Source organism: Mauremys reevesii, linkage group 11 (genome assembly GCF_016161935.1).
Source record: "Mauremys reevesii isolate NIE-2019 linkage group 11, ASM1616193v1, whole genome shotgun sequence".
Taxonomy (NCBI): domain Eukaryota; kingdom Metazoa; phylum Chordata; order Testudines; family Geoemydidae; genus Mauremys; species Mauremys reevesii.
The window spans coordinates 23,725,764-23,739,363 of record NC_052633.1 but is presented as its reverse complement, the minus strand read 5'-3'; the positions used below and the strand labels follow the sequence as shown (position 1 = coordinate 23,739,363).

At 45.9% G+C, this 13,600-nt stretch overlaps 1 protein-coding gene and 1 long non-coding RNA gene across 6 annotated transcripts in view; one reads left to right on the top strand and one right to left on the bottom strand.

Moving 5' to 3' along the window:
* Positions 1-4,029, bottom strand: part of STK17B (serine/threonine kinase 17b) — a 38,653-nt gene extending 34,624 nt beyond the window's left edge. The window contains exon 1 of one of the 5 annotated variants that reach the window (XM_039493865.1): positions 3,968-4,029. The gene's annotated coding sequence lies outside the window, so the exon portion shown is untranslated. Of the gene's footprint in view, positions 1-2,648; positions 2,745-2,842; positions 2,982-3,357; positions 3,574-3,967 lie in introns of those variants that run through there. The other 4 variants (XM_039493861.1, XM_039493862.1, XM_039493863.1 and 1 more) reach the window with 4 other exon arrangements.
* LOC120374365 overlaps positions 1-13,600 on the top strand; it is a 72,263-nt gene that overhangs the window by 2,115 nt on the left and 56,548 nt on the right. Inside the window, exon 2 of the long non-coding RNA XR_005586042.1 lies at positions 2,661-3,009. This is a non-coding gene — a long non-coding RNA (uncharacterized LOC120374365). The remainder of the gene's footprint in view (positions 1-2,660; positions 3,010-13,600) is intronic.

Below are 13,600 nucleotides of genomic sequence, written 5' to 3'. Positions count from 1 at the left end.
TGGCTGGGAAGAGTTGCAAGCACTTTGATAAAAAGGATTAGAAATCAAAATGACCTTGACAAACCGGAGAATTTTTCTGCAATCTACAAGATGAAATTCAATGCAGATATGTGCAAAGTGCTACACTTAGAAAGGAAAAAAATCAAATGCATTGCTACAAAATGGAGAGTAACTGGCTAGGTGGTAGTATTGCTAAAAACAATTGGGGTAATAATGGCTCACAAATTGAATGTGAGCCAATAATGATGCAGCTGCAAAAAAAAAAGAAAAGAAAAAAAACCTAACATCCTGGGGTGTATTAATTGAAGTATCATGTGTAAGGCACGGGAGGTAATTGTCCTGCTCTGTTCAGTACTGTAGAGGCCTCAGCTTGAATACTGTGTCTTGTTATGGGCACCACACTTTAAGAAAGATGTGAACAGACTGGAGAGAGTCCAGAGGAGAGCAACAAAAAGATAAAAACTTTAGAAAACCTGACCTATGAGGAAAGGTTAAGAAAATTGGGAATGTTTTAGTCTTGATAAAAGACTGAGCGGGTAGCCTGCCAGTCTTAAAGTGTGTTAAGGGCTGTTATAAAAAGGACAGTCAGCTGTTCTCAGTGTCCACTAAAGGTAATACAAAAAGCAATGGGCTTAATCTACAGCAAGGAAGATTTAGGTTACATATGAGGAAATTTTTTCTAACTAACTATCAGGATAGCTTAGTACTGGAATAGGTTACTAAATGAGGTTGTGGAATCCCCATCATTGGGAGTTTTTAAGAACATATTAGACAAACACCTATCAGGGATGATCTCAGCACATTTGGTTCTGCTTCAGTGAGGAGGGCTGGACTAGATAACCTCTTTAGGTCCCTTCCAGCCTTACATTTCTATGAATAGATGATTAAACAACTTCAGTGTCAGCAGTTTATCTTCCAATTTGGGGGTGGAGAAGGGAAACAAACAAAAGAAATATCGTATCTTCATCTCCTTCAAACCAGTTATCGTTCATATCTAACACATTCACACCAATAGCGTGAAATCACCAGTTCTCTGAAATTATACATTCATAATGGAACTACACCTCTACCCCGATATAACGTGACCATGATATAACATGAATTCGGATATAACGTGGTAGAGCAGTGCTCCGGGGCTGCACACTCCGGTGGATCAAAACAAGTTTGATATAATGCAGTTTCACCTATAACACGGTAAGATTTTTTGGCTCCTGAGGACAGTATTATATCGAGGTAGAGGTGTACTTTGATTCGTATTTATTGGCTATAAGAAATAACACTAATTAAATCCAGCTTGTGGATTCTTCAAAGAAGTCTGTGTCATGGTTTAAAAGTTTTGACACATTTTTTAATTAAAATATAAAGGGAACACAATTTAGGCCAAACACAACATATTAAAAGACAACTTCAAAGTGTTATGTTATAAACAAGTCTTTATTTACCCATTTTAGTAATAGCAACTTAGATTATGAAAATGAAATAATACTGAAAATCCAATTTGTCACTACTTATACTGGGTTTAACTTTAATAGCCCAAATGGAGAAAACCGTAGTTTCACTTTTAGGTTCTTAGTACTACATTGTTTTGGTTTCAAACTTGCAGTGTGAGTTTTTTCACTAGAATTTTATAAATTGAAGAGACATCTATAGTTTTGTGAATATATTTAGGAGTAAATACTTTTTTAAAGTTAAATTGTGCCAACTTTGGCATTCCTTTTACACTGTTATGGCCAGATAATAAATGCAGCTTTTAAAAAAATAGCAGTTACTTGAGAATATGAAGGGGAAAAAAGCACACCATTGTTTATGTAAGACTAATAACATCTTGTGCTCTGCTCCTGAAGAGCCAGTGGGGAAACACAAACTAAATTTAAAAAGTAAGCCACAGAATAATGCCAAATATCATCACATGATATTGGTGCAAGAAAACAGAGATGCCACACAATGGCCCAAATCTGCACGCGTAGCAGGTCTGTGCAATCACAAATGTCATAGACGTGTAGGACCTCAATAGGTCACCTTGTCCAGGCCCCTGCACTCAAGGCAGGACAAATATTCAATGTGTTCACAGGATCAGGTTCCCTAGTTTTTTAAACTCCAATGGAAACAAAGGCAGTTAAGTAAAGAAAATTTCAAATTCATATACATTTAATGTCTTCAAAAAGAAAAACGGCATAACAAAACATTAGAAAACAAAGGTTCAAGCATTTCATTTTTTTGCTACAGTATTAGACATATTTCAAGCATGAGTTGTGGGCGTAGGTAAAAAACCTGAGAAAATACAATAAAGTGTCATTTATCCAACTAAAACTAATTAAAGAAGTTTAAAAAAAAAAAAGCTATATCCGGAGCTAGGAAGCTGCAGTTTCAGCAGAGAAGAACCCAGGCATGTGTGAACTACATCAGGACAGCATATGAAATGGTATGTCTAGAATTAGAAGAGTGTCCGAGTGCATTCTCAAGGGAGTCAGAAGTCTGACCCACAACGTCCATAGCCTTACAATGATGTCCAGAACTCACACAGGCAAGGGCTTCTCTTGCTGCGGTGGAGGACTGTAGGGAATTACGGTGACAGAAAGCTTCACAGATAGTAAAGCCATTAACCCTGCCTCACACCAAGCTCCATCCTCTGCTAAGTTTTGTTTTACCCTTTATTTTAGGTCGGTCTGTGCTGCCCACTTCACGTGCCAGTAACGAGGTTAAACACACAGGAGTATTCCTGGCTGGAAAGGAAGGAACTAAGGATACAGGAACTCCTCCAATTTTCGCAAGTTACTCTGGGCAACCTCTCTCAGATACCGAACATTAACAGTGCTTAACCCCCGACCGCCCCTCTTCGTACCTAGGGCTTAACCCGCCAGCGGCGCAGCGCTCCCCAGCCTGGACAACGGCCTAGCAGGAGAGACACCGAGGGGCCGGCGCTCGGCCCCAGGGAGGTTCTTCCTTCGGGGCCGCCTCTCCGAGCGCTGCGGCTGAGCCCGCTGCGGGCCCGGGGCGCGTCGCAGGCAGGTGGGCACTGAGGGGGCAGCGTGCGCGGGAGAACGGCCCGCCCGGCTGCCCTCGGCGAGGGAGCCCCCCGGCCCGTCACGGAGCCTGCGGCGAGCGATGTGCCGCCGGTTGCTGGGGCGGGTGCCACCCCCCGGCAGGGTGACAGGGCTGGGCGCCACTCGCCCCAGGCTTAGCGACGCTCCGGCTGTTCCCTACGCCGCGGGGGCTCCCCCAGCCGCAGGAGGAGGAAGGTGCCACCCGCGCCGGTGGCTCTCGGGGAGACACTCCGGCCGGGGGCAGCAGGCAGGCGCCTCCCCCTGTCTCGGAGCGTCCCATCCGCGCAGTGGCCAGGGTCTCCCGGACACTTACCGCGAAGCTCCCCGCGCCTCACGCGTCCCCACAAACGGACGGCGCCGCCTCGCGCTCGGCTCTGCCCGGCGCCCCAACCGCAGCCCCCACAGTTGGCGTTTGAAAAGCGCAACCCGGCGGCTGCGGCTGCAACGGCGCCGGCCCAACAGCCCGCCCCTCCCACCTAGCATTGAGCCAATCCGCGCCAGCTGTGGGCGGGGCCTTCCCTCACTGATTGGCAGGAACTCCCTCGCATGGGGCAGGGCCCCGGGAGCCCCTCACTTTCGAAGGCAGGCGACGGGAAGCCCTAGGGGCGAGGGAGCGGGACAGAGGGAGGATGGGGAAATGGAGGCACGCGAGAGGGGTCAGAGCGCACTGGGCCAAAGGGCCACTGCAGCCCAGGCAGTGCAACAGTTTCGAATCAGCTCTGCCCCCCGGGCTGGGAGTTACTGGGCCCAGGCAAGCTGACCCACTGCTCACCAGGGGCCAGAGCCAGAGGTGATGCTGCGGCTGGTGTCACAACAGTCTTTGCTAGGACACAGGACCGTGGTGTAACTAGGGCTGAGTGGGAGGAAAGGCGAGGCTAGGACTGGAAAAACCACCAGCAGCTTTGTGGAGGGAGGGGACTTGCCTGATCTTAAATCTTCCTGGTGGATCCTCTTTCTTCCACTCTTCGTTCACTACATCTCTATGTCCCCACCCCAGTTTTGACCCCACCACAGGTAGCTCCCACATGCCGTCATACCAACTCACTGAGATTTACATTGTCATGTCATCTCTGACATTAGCCCTACCCATTCAGAGACATATCAAACCCGCTCAGTAACTAGTCAGTGAACAGAAAAATCAATAAAAAACTAGCTGCAACTGTAGCTTTATTAACCTGCAGCTTACTGGCTAGGGAGACTATCCCAAGGAAGATAACACTATATCATAAGCCTCGGCATTTACACCCTCAGAGAAGAAATGACGCAGCCACTTTAAAAACTGGAATTGTTTTTTAAGGAATTTAAGACTGAAGGGCGGTACCCCAAATTACTGTATATCGCTGTAGCTTCGTTGACTTAGTGCCTGTTGATTGGGTCCAAAGTCTTTTAAAACTTTATTCACCACTTTATTTCCCTACTCTCCTGGAGGGAAGTTGAAGACAGCGACTGCTATACATTCTTTCCTTTTACTTATTTACCCTTTTTATTGGTTACACGTGTACAAATGCAATAGCTGAGGGCCATGTTTCCAAAGCTTCTGGAGATAAGGCAGAAGAACTGGTAACTCCTCCCCTCCAAACTTGATACGTGTATAGTACTAGATTGGGGTAGGCAACCTGTGGCATGCGTGCCAAAGGTGGCATGCAAGCTGATTTTCAGTGGCACTCACATTGCCTGGTTTCTGGTCATCAGTCCTGGGGGCTGCGCTGCTGGCCTGGAGTACCGGCCGCCAGCCTCCTGCCAGCTTGGGTTCCGTCCCCCGGCCCCGCTCGGCCTGCTGCCAGCCCTGGGTCCCAGCCACCTGTCCCGGGGACAACGCTACCGGCCTAGGGTACTGCCCTCTGGCTCCCTGCCAACTGGGGTTCCAGACGCCAGCCCCACTCAGCCCGCTGCTGGCCCCGGGTCCTGGCCACCAGCCTGGGGGACTCAGCTGCTGGCCTTGGGGCCAGGCCACCGGCCCAGGGCTCTGCAGCCGACCCCAGCTGTGGCTTACTGGCCCCAGCCTGGGGCAGTGAGGGGTGCAGACAGTGGCAAGAGGGGGTGCAGCTCAGCACCCCCATCTTAAAAATTGTTCCAGTGCCACTGTGCTGAGATATTTTTAAGTCCTGATTTGCTGCTTACATCACTATCACACCACGTGGAACAGTGCACTGTGTTTGATGTTGAGATTAGAATGTACACGCAAGAACTGGAATCAGAATTTTCTGACATTTCAAGATTTCCAGCGATTTGGCCCTATGCTTTCTTTTCTAATTAAACCTGAAAAGTTCAACGAAAGCGACTTGGATTTGTCTGTACTTCAGTGGATAGGTGTTGAAGATTTCGAAATGCAGCTCATTCAGTTAAAAAGCTCAGAAATGTGGGCATCAAAGTTTGGAGTGGACAGGAATGGGGAGGGATAAGAGAACAAACAAAGAAAATAAACCCTTCAAGACTGCTCAAGATGGCAAGGTTATTACTGGCAGAACCTTCTTGGCAAAGCAGGCCTCAGGAAGACAGAAAACCCACTTAATAGCATCTGATAAAGGTGTTAATTGATGTCCAGGTTGCTGCTCTGCAGTGGAAGCTTATGCTCTTTCAGCCCCTGAGGTTGCCATGGGATTTTGTGAAATGTGCCTTGATTCCTTCGGGAACAGCCACAGCGGATGCCTTGTGGAACTCAAGGACACAGTCCAATCCATCTGGCCAGGGTTAACTTGGTTACTTTAAGGCCCTGACACCTTGAGTGAAAGGAAATTAACTCCCTGTGGAGTCTGTGTGCTTGATATAAATCTTTAGTGCTCATCTGACATTCAAGGTGTGCCATAGCTTCTCAGTTGGTTGCTGTGGCTTTGGACAGAATGAAGAGAGGAAAATCTCCTGCGAGGCATAGAAAGGATAATTTACTTTAGGCAAGAACATTACTGGAGTTCTTAGCAATACCTTGTCATCATGGAATGTGCAGTAAGGTTCCTGCATAGATAAGGCATCTAGTTCTGAAAGTCAACTGGTGGATGTGATGGCGACCAAACCAGATTTTGATGGAGAGGTAAAAAGGTAATACAGATGTTAGAAGTTCAAAGGGATGGGTGGTTAGGGCTTTCCACACCAGTGGGAGGTCCCACTTATGGAAGCTTGGTCTGACTGCTGGTCTGGCCAGTCTGCCTGCTCTGAGAAACCTGGATAGTTCAAGGTTCTTGACCAGGGAGTCCTAGGATCCTGCAAAACAGTATGCTACTGAGGGCTGACACCTGGTGTGCTATAGTGCTTGGCTGATGTCTTTTAATCACTCCTCCTTGAAGGAAGTCTAGAATAACTGGATTTAGTCTGTGCTCTTGACATCAAGCACTGAATTTGGTCTAGATGAAACAACACGCTTTTAGTATGGAAGCTCTCCTAGAAGACAGCAGAATCCCTATCATGTTGGAAGATAGGCCAAGCACAGCTAACACTTCCCTTCCAACAGTCAGGCTGCCAGATGAAAATGGTCTGGGTCCAGATGGATGAATGGTCCAGGTCCAGGTAGGCAAATGGATGTCTGGCCTCATGGTAGCTGCAATAGTGGTTTCAGCTTTGAGTTCTATGATATCAGAGAACCAGGGTCTCCTTGGCCAGTGCAGAGTTAGCACTATCACCCTTGCTTCTTCTCACCTTAACTTTTTGATTACTTTCTTTATGACAGGTAAGTGCAGGAAGGAATATAGCAAGCCTTGAGGCCATCTGTGTGACAGGGCATCTGTCCCTACAGACTTGGGGTCTGCAAGGTCTGATGAAGTATTTTGGTTGTTTTGCATTCTTGCAATTGGCAAACAGCTCTACTGAAGGAAGACAGTGTGTGGGTTAGGCACCATTCTGAGTTGTTGATATTGCAATGATTGAGCCAGTCTGCCTTTGGGTTCAGCTCCCCCTTGAAGTGGATCACCTTTAAGAAAGGAAGAGTCATTTTTGCCCACTCAGTTTTCTCCATTGCTTCTGCACATAGACCTACTTTCCTTGTCCTTCCTTGGTTAAGGACATAAGACTGGCCATACTGAGTTAGATCAATAGTCCATATAGCCCAGTATCCTGTCTTCCAACAGTGGCCAGTGCCAGGTGCTTCAGAGGGAATGAACAGAACAGGGCAATTATAGTGTGATCCATCCCCGATCATCCAGTCAAGGCTTCTGGCAGTCAGGAGTTTAGGGACACTCAGAGCATGAGGTTGCGTTCCTGACCATCTTGGCTAATAGCCATTGATGGACTTATCTTCCCTAAAAAAAATTTTTTTGAACCCAGATATACTTTTGGCCTTCACAACATCCCCAGCAGCGAGTTCCATAGGTTGACTGTGTGGTGTGAAGAAGCACTTCCTTATGTTTGCTTTAAATCTGCCATCTATTAATTTCATTGGGTGACCCCTAGTTCTTGTGTTTATGTGAAGGGGTAAATAACACTTTCTTATTTATTTTATCCACATCATTCATGATTTTACAGACCTTTATCAAATCCATGGTCATCTCTTTTCTAAAATAAACAGTCCCAGTCTTTTTAACCTCTCCTCATATGGAAGCTATTCTATACCCTCATTTTTGTTGTCCTTCATTGTACCTTTTCAAATTCTAAATATCTTTTTTGAGATGGGGAGACCAGAACTGCAGGCAGTATTCAGGTTTGTATGTGCAACTGCTGCCATATTGACTGACTGGACCATGATGTGGCACTTGTACATGGCTCAGAAGAGCTAGTTTGGCTGCTCTGAATAGTTGTGGTTCCGGATACGCTGGACCCTCTGGGTCCCTGAGGTGCTCTCCATCCTTCAAGACTGGTATTGATGGTGAGAACCTGAGGGTCTACAAGGTTTATGGAGAGATCCCTGTGGATGCTGCCCAGGACTGTCCACTGTCTCAGGGAGTCACTGACCTGGTTCGGGATCAGTACCTGATCTTGAATGTGCTCCAGGGAATGGTCCTATACTTTCAGAAGCAAAGCTTGGAGGCAGTGGAGGTGTGATCTCACCCATGGGGTGACCTCTGTGCACAAGACCAGAAAGCCCAGTAGTTGAAGGCACTAAGCTATGGTTGGGCTCCTGCACTTAACCAGCATGAATATCAGATCCTGAATCTTCTGGAACGTGTCAAGTGATGGGTAGATCTGTGCTACTGATGTGTCTATCTCTACATCCAGGTGAATAATCCTTGTTGAGGAAATCAAGGAACTTTTCTTAGTGTTATGAATCGGTGCACTTGTAGAAGATTCAGAGTCTGGATTGTGGCACTGAGCGCTGTTGTCTGGCATAGAATTCTGATTAAGAAGTCACCCACAAAGGGATACAGGTGAATACCTGGGATCCGAGTCTGGCTATGGTCACCACCAGCATGTTTGTAAATACCCAGTGGGCTAACGAGAGACTACTACCAGTACTGAACACTGCCGTTCAATCTATGTTGTAAGCAAATCTCAGAAACCTGCAGTAGCAGGGGTGCACTGGATTGTGGAGGTATACATCTGCAACATCCACTGAGGTTAGGAAGTCCCCTTAAGACAGAGATGTCACTATCAAAGCTAGGTTCTCCAGCTGTAACTTTGTTTTCTTCATCCATTTAGTGAGTCTTTTGAGGTCGAGGATGACCCTGACTCCTTTGGTGCACTTCTAAACAATTAAGAAGATGGAGTAAAACCCTACGAACACTATTCTGGGGGAACACCTATCACTCCTCTGTCCAGGAGATGGGAGAACTTGTTCTGGACAAGCTTGCACATGGCAGGGTTGCTGGTGATGGGAGACTGGATGAAGAAGGGAGGGGGTGGAGCCCTTACCTCATGGGAGTATCCCTGATACGTTATCCCTCACTGTCTGTGGTAGAAGCAAACCAGTCATCTGGAAAGTGGGAAATTATGGCTCCCAAGCTCAGGTCTGGGCAGACTCGGCAGAGACACATTCACCCATTGTCATAATGAGCCCTTGGATGATGCAGGAGTATCTCTAGGTTTTCATTCCTCAATTCCAAAGTTTTCCCTTGACATATCTTTTCATCTTTCCTTTGGAACCTCTGCGAGTGTGTCTGTCTGACAATGGCTTTGTAGTCCCTTTTTAAAGCATTAAGTGGAGAGGGGAGAGACTGTTTATGTTTGGCAGAGTTTTCAGCCACTATCTTGTCCAATTTTTTTTCCAAAGAGGAGAGATCTTGTTAATTTAGAGAAGCACAGGACTTGTTTGGAGTATCTACATTCCATGGACAAAGCCATGTGTGTCTCCTGGCTAGTGATCTACATTCCATGGCCCTGGCAAAAAAACTCATAGCATCCATTGAAGCATGAGCCACAAATGCTGACGATAAGGGGTTTTAAAACTGGGTTAGTCTCTGCCCCTGAGGGCTTTAAGGTCCTCCAGTCACGTGGCTTGAACAAAGCACTTGACTGCCAGAGATGCTCTGAGGGTGGCTAAGGAAGCACCAAAGTCCCTTGTAAGGGTTGCTTCAACCTTCCTATCCATTATGGGGAAATGTCCCCTTTGGAAGGAATAACCATATCCTTTGCTAGAAATGCCACAGCTGCATCGACCTTAGGCATATCTGAGAGAGCATACTTTGGATTTTTCAGCTTGTAAATCTGAGAACATGCCTATTAACATGTTTACCCTTTTTAGGAAATTCCCACTTCTCCCTGATTACTTCCTCAAAGATGGGTGCAGGGGAATTGCTGCTTCAGGAGAGGTTTGGAAGGGAGGTATTTGCTCTGAGGCTTGGAACTGGATTGGGGATACAACTTTTTTCCCATGGTTTCAAACTGCTAGAGCATGGTGGTGGGAAATTTCTTGTATTTTGTCTGTATCCTACTCAGAATCAGAGTCTGATAGCTTTCCTTCCTCAGCAGAGGAGGAAGTATCTGAGTCAGAGGGCAAATACCTTTTACTTTTTTTGTACTTTTTCTTACCCTTTTTGTTTTTATTAATCATTACTATTTCATGCAGGGCCTAGAGACCTCAAGAAATTTCTCCCTCAGAGTTCTCCCTTGTAGACTCCCACTCTCCCAGGTTGGGGGATGGAGACTGTCAGAAATTCCTGACTCAAAGTGGGAGGAAGGGGACTGACTGTGAGCCCTGCTTCTCTCTTCAGAGCACTTAGGACCCATCTCAGGGCTTGTGGTGGTACCAGAAGCCCTGCTAGGATTTTATTCTTGTGCTCCTGAGTTGCCACAGGATCTACTCCCAGGGCTGGCTGAATCCCTAGAGCAGAACAGGGAGAAGCTTTGTGTTTTCTGGTCAGGCTTTTCTGTGGTGGAGTGCAGCTTCTTGGGAGGGATAAGGGTACCAACATACCTGTCTGACTCACAGGTCCATGCCCGAGCAATACTAGGGTCAGGGGCTGAAAACAGGCAGGGCATGATTTGTCTTCTGTAGAGGCTATTAAAGCTGCCCCACAGATGAAGCATATTTTAAGTTTAGCCCAATGCTTGTGTGCCTGTGTAACACCGACAGACCCTCTGGGCAGGATCGAACCAGGGACCTCTGGAGCTAATTGCTCTCTAAGTGGTCTTGGTGCCACTAGATGGGACAGACCACCACACCCAAAAGGTGTGTGGATTACAGCTGCTCTGCCATCCCTGAAAGGGGCCAGAGGAACTTGGCAGAGAAGTGCTGCAGCAGGGACTCTAGGTGGCTTCAGCCATGTGCTGCTAAATACCTGGTCAAGGAGTAGAGGCGAGAACAAAAAAGACTGCCCCCTACTGTCCTCAAAAGGGAAACAAAGGCGTAGGAAAGATCAGGCACAAAGACAAGTGCCACTGATTGATGCCACAGAGGTAAAAGATCTGCAGCAGGCTGGAAAATGAGGCCTGGCTAGCACACACTGTGCTACAGCTTTGAACTACCTCCTGAAACTGTGGACAAGAGAGAAATAGTCCCCACACATAGGGTGACCTGATGTCCTGATTTTATAGAGACAGTCCCAATTTTGGGGTCTTTTTCTTATATAGGCTCCTATTACCCCCCACCCCCGTCCCGATTTTTCACATATGCTGTCTGGTCACCCTACCCACACAGCACAATTATGGGAGCTGCAGGGCTGCAAAAATGCACATTAATCTCTGAGATACAGTAACTCCTCACTTAAAGTCGTCCCGGTTAACGTTGTTATGTTGCTGATCAATCAGGGAACATGCTCATTTAAAGTTGTGCAATGCTCCCTTCTAACATCGTTTGGCGGCTGCCTGCTTTGTCCACTGCTTGCAGGAAGAGCAGCCTGTTGCAGCTAGCTGGTGGGGGCTTGTAACCAGGGTGGACCGGCAGCCTCCCATCATCAGCTCCCCTCTCCACTAAGTTTCCTGTGCTGCAGCCGCCCAGCAGGCTGTTAAGGCATTTCAGCTGTCCCTCCCCCCACTGCCATGTGCTGCTCCTGCCCTCTGCTTTGGAGCTGCTCCCAGAGACTCCTGCTTGCTGTGCAGGGGGGGAAGGGAGGGCTAATGTCAGGGTGTCCCCTGCCCCCCTGCTCCTGCACCCCACTTATCCCTTCTCCATATTGAGCAGAGAGGGGAAACAGATGGAGAGAGACAAAGAGAGCTTGGGGCAGCAGCTGCTGTCTCAACTTCCTGATGCACTTAAAAAGGCAGTGCACTTAAGAGTGGGTCAGCTTACTTAAAGGGGTAGTGTGCATCTCTCTCTCTCACACACACAAGGTGTGTGGCTGTCTCTGCCTGCTATGCTGTCTCCCCTCCCTCGTGTTCGTGCTGCCTTGTGTGAGAGGCTACATTAACAACAATATGTTAACCCTTGAGGGCTCAGCCAAGTGCTAGTTCATCATTTAGCAGCAAGGCATTCTCTGGGAAATATCCCTCCCTCTTCCACCCTCTAACTTCACCACCTCAACCAAGTTTCATGTATACTGTGTGTATATCGAGATAATATATAGTCTTTTGTCTGGTGAAAAAAATTTCCCTGGAACCTAACCCCCCACATTTACATTAATTCTTATGAGGAAATTGGATTTGCTTAACATTGTTTCGCTTAAAGTCGCATTTTTCAGGAACATAACTACAACATTAAGCAAGGAGTCACTGTATTGTATACAACACAGAAAACACATGCCTGCAACATTCTCTTCCTTGTCTAGTTGTAATGCAGTTTCTTGTCAGACAAGACATTCAACCCATAACTATCATGTGGGGACTGGGCCTAACCATGTCAACACTAGTTGTATTAGATTATGGTTCTCTCACTGTGTTATAGGCTAAAGAAGCCACGTCACTGAAGAGTCATAGTCACAAGAATTACTCAGTCTCTGACAATTTATTCTAGTGCTTGTATGAGTGAGCCCAGAACAATCTGCAGGACCTCATTGGAATAGCACTTGGATCTGCACATTTCAAAGAGTAAGAGAGCTATTACTTTGCATTTAGTAATCGTCACATCAGGAGATAACCACATAGGAAAGACCCAGATGAATAATAATTAAAAAAAAATTATGTGGTGACTATTCAGGGCTTTATAGCTCATTGCTTGGGAAGACTGAAATAAAAGTTGAAGATATAAAAGCTTCATTTTGGTTTCCAAGAGCTTTTCTGAGGACATACAGTGGCTCTAAGGGCTTTTTGAAACCAGTTGAATCTTTTAAACAGTTCTAAAATGTGTGTGACTGATTTGATTGGTTGCCAAGTTGAGTTCCCTTTGTGAGGAGGCAATCTAAGCAGTTGCTCTAGAATTTGCAGACTTTTATTTTTGTTCTATCTTTGGTGTAAGAGCAATAACATTAATGTAATGTGAAATTTTAACTCCAGTGATAAATGAGCTAACTACTTCATTTTTTTGCTGTAGTTTATTTTCAGCAGCTGACTATTATTGGAACCTTATTTGGCTAATGTTATTTTTTAATTAAAACATGGCACTGTAGAATGAAATGACAACCACCTACTCTGGGATAAGTGATCCGGTGGAGGTGATATTTATATCAGAACTTAACAAATAGGGCAAAAGAAGTAAAATGCGTGATTTTGGTAAGGTGGAACCATTTCTGAAAAATATAGAATGTGTTATACCACTTGGTTGTTTGAATGTACATTTTAAGAATCAGAGCCACATTTTATATCATAACTCACTCAGGACCATCCATCTAGATTTTAGAATTGTAAGTAATAGAAATTTTTCACTATTACAGTTTTAAATCTTTACTAGGTTCTTCTCATAGAGCTATTACCACCATCCTATGCACTTAGTTCATTATAAATAATTTCAAGTAGCTTTGACAAACAAAATAGAAATGTGCAAGGCATGGAGAGATCCATTTGGTTAGGAGTGCTCTCTGCACAGTATGAAAAGTAAACAGCATTCCAAACATACCAAATGGTCCACAAGACGAAAATTAAAAGATGGGTGCAATTAAGAGGCTGTAGGTTATTATAGAACGTGGTGCCAAAAAAGTAAATGACAGTGCTTAGGTCCTTCTTTGGCTGTTTGTATCTCCTCACATATTCATTCAGGGCCAGAACTACTATGCTTTCTGGTTCTGAAAGCCAAACATTTAAAAAGCCAAGAGATATGGGTGTACTGTTGTAATATTTAATATTTATATCATGCCATGGAGGCATGCATGGCACTTTAGAGAAAA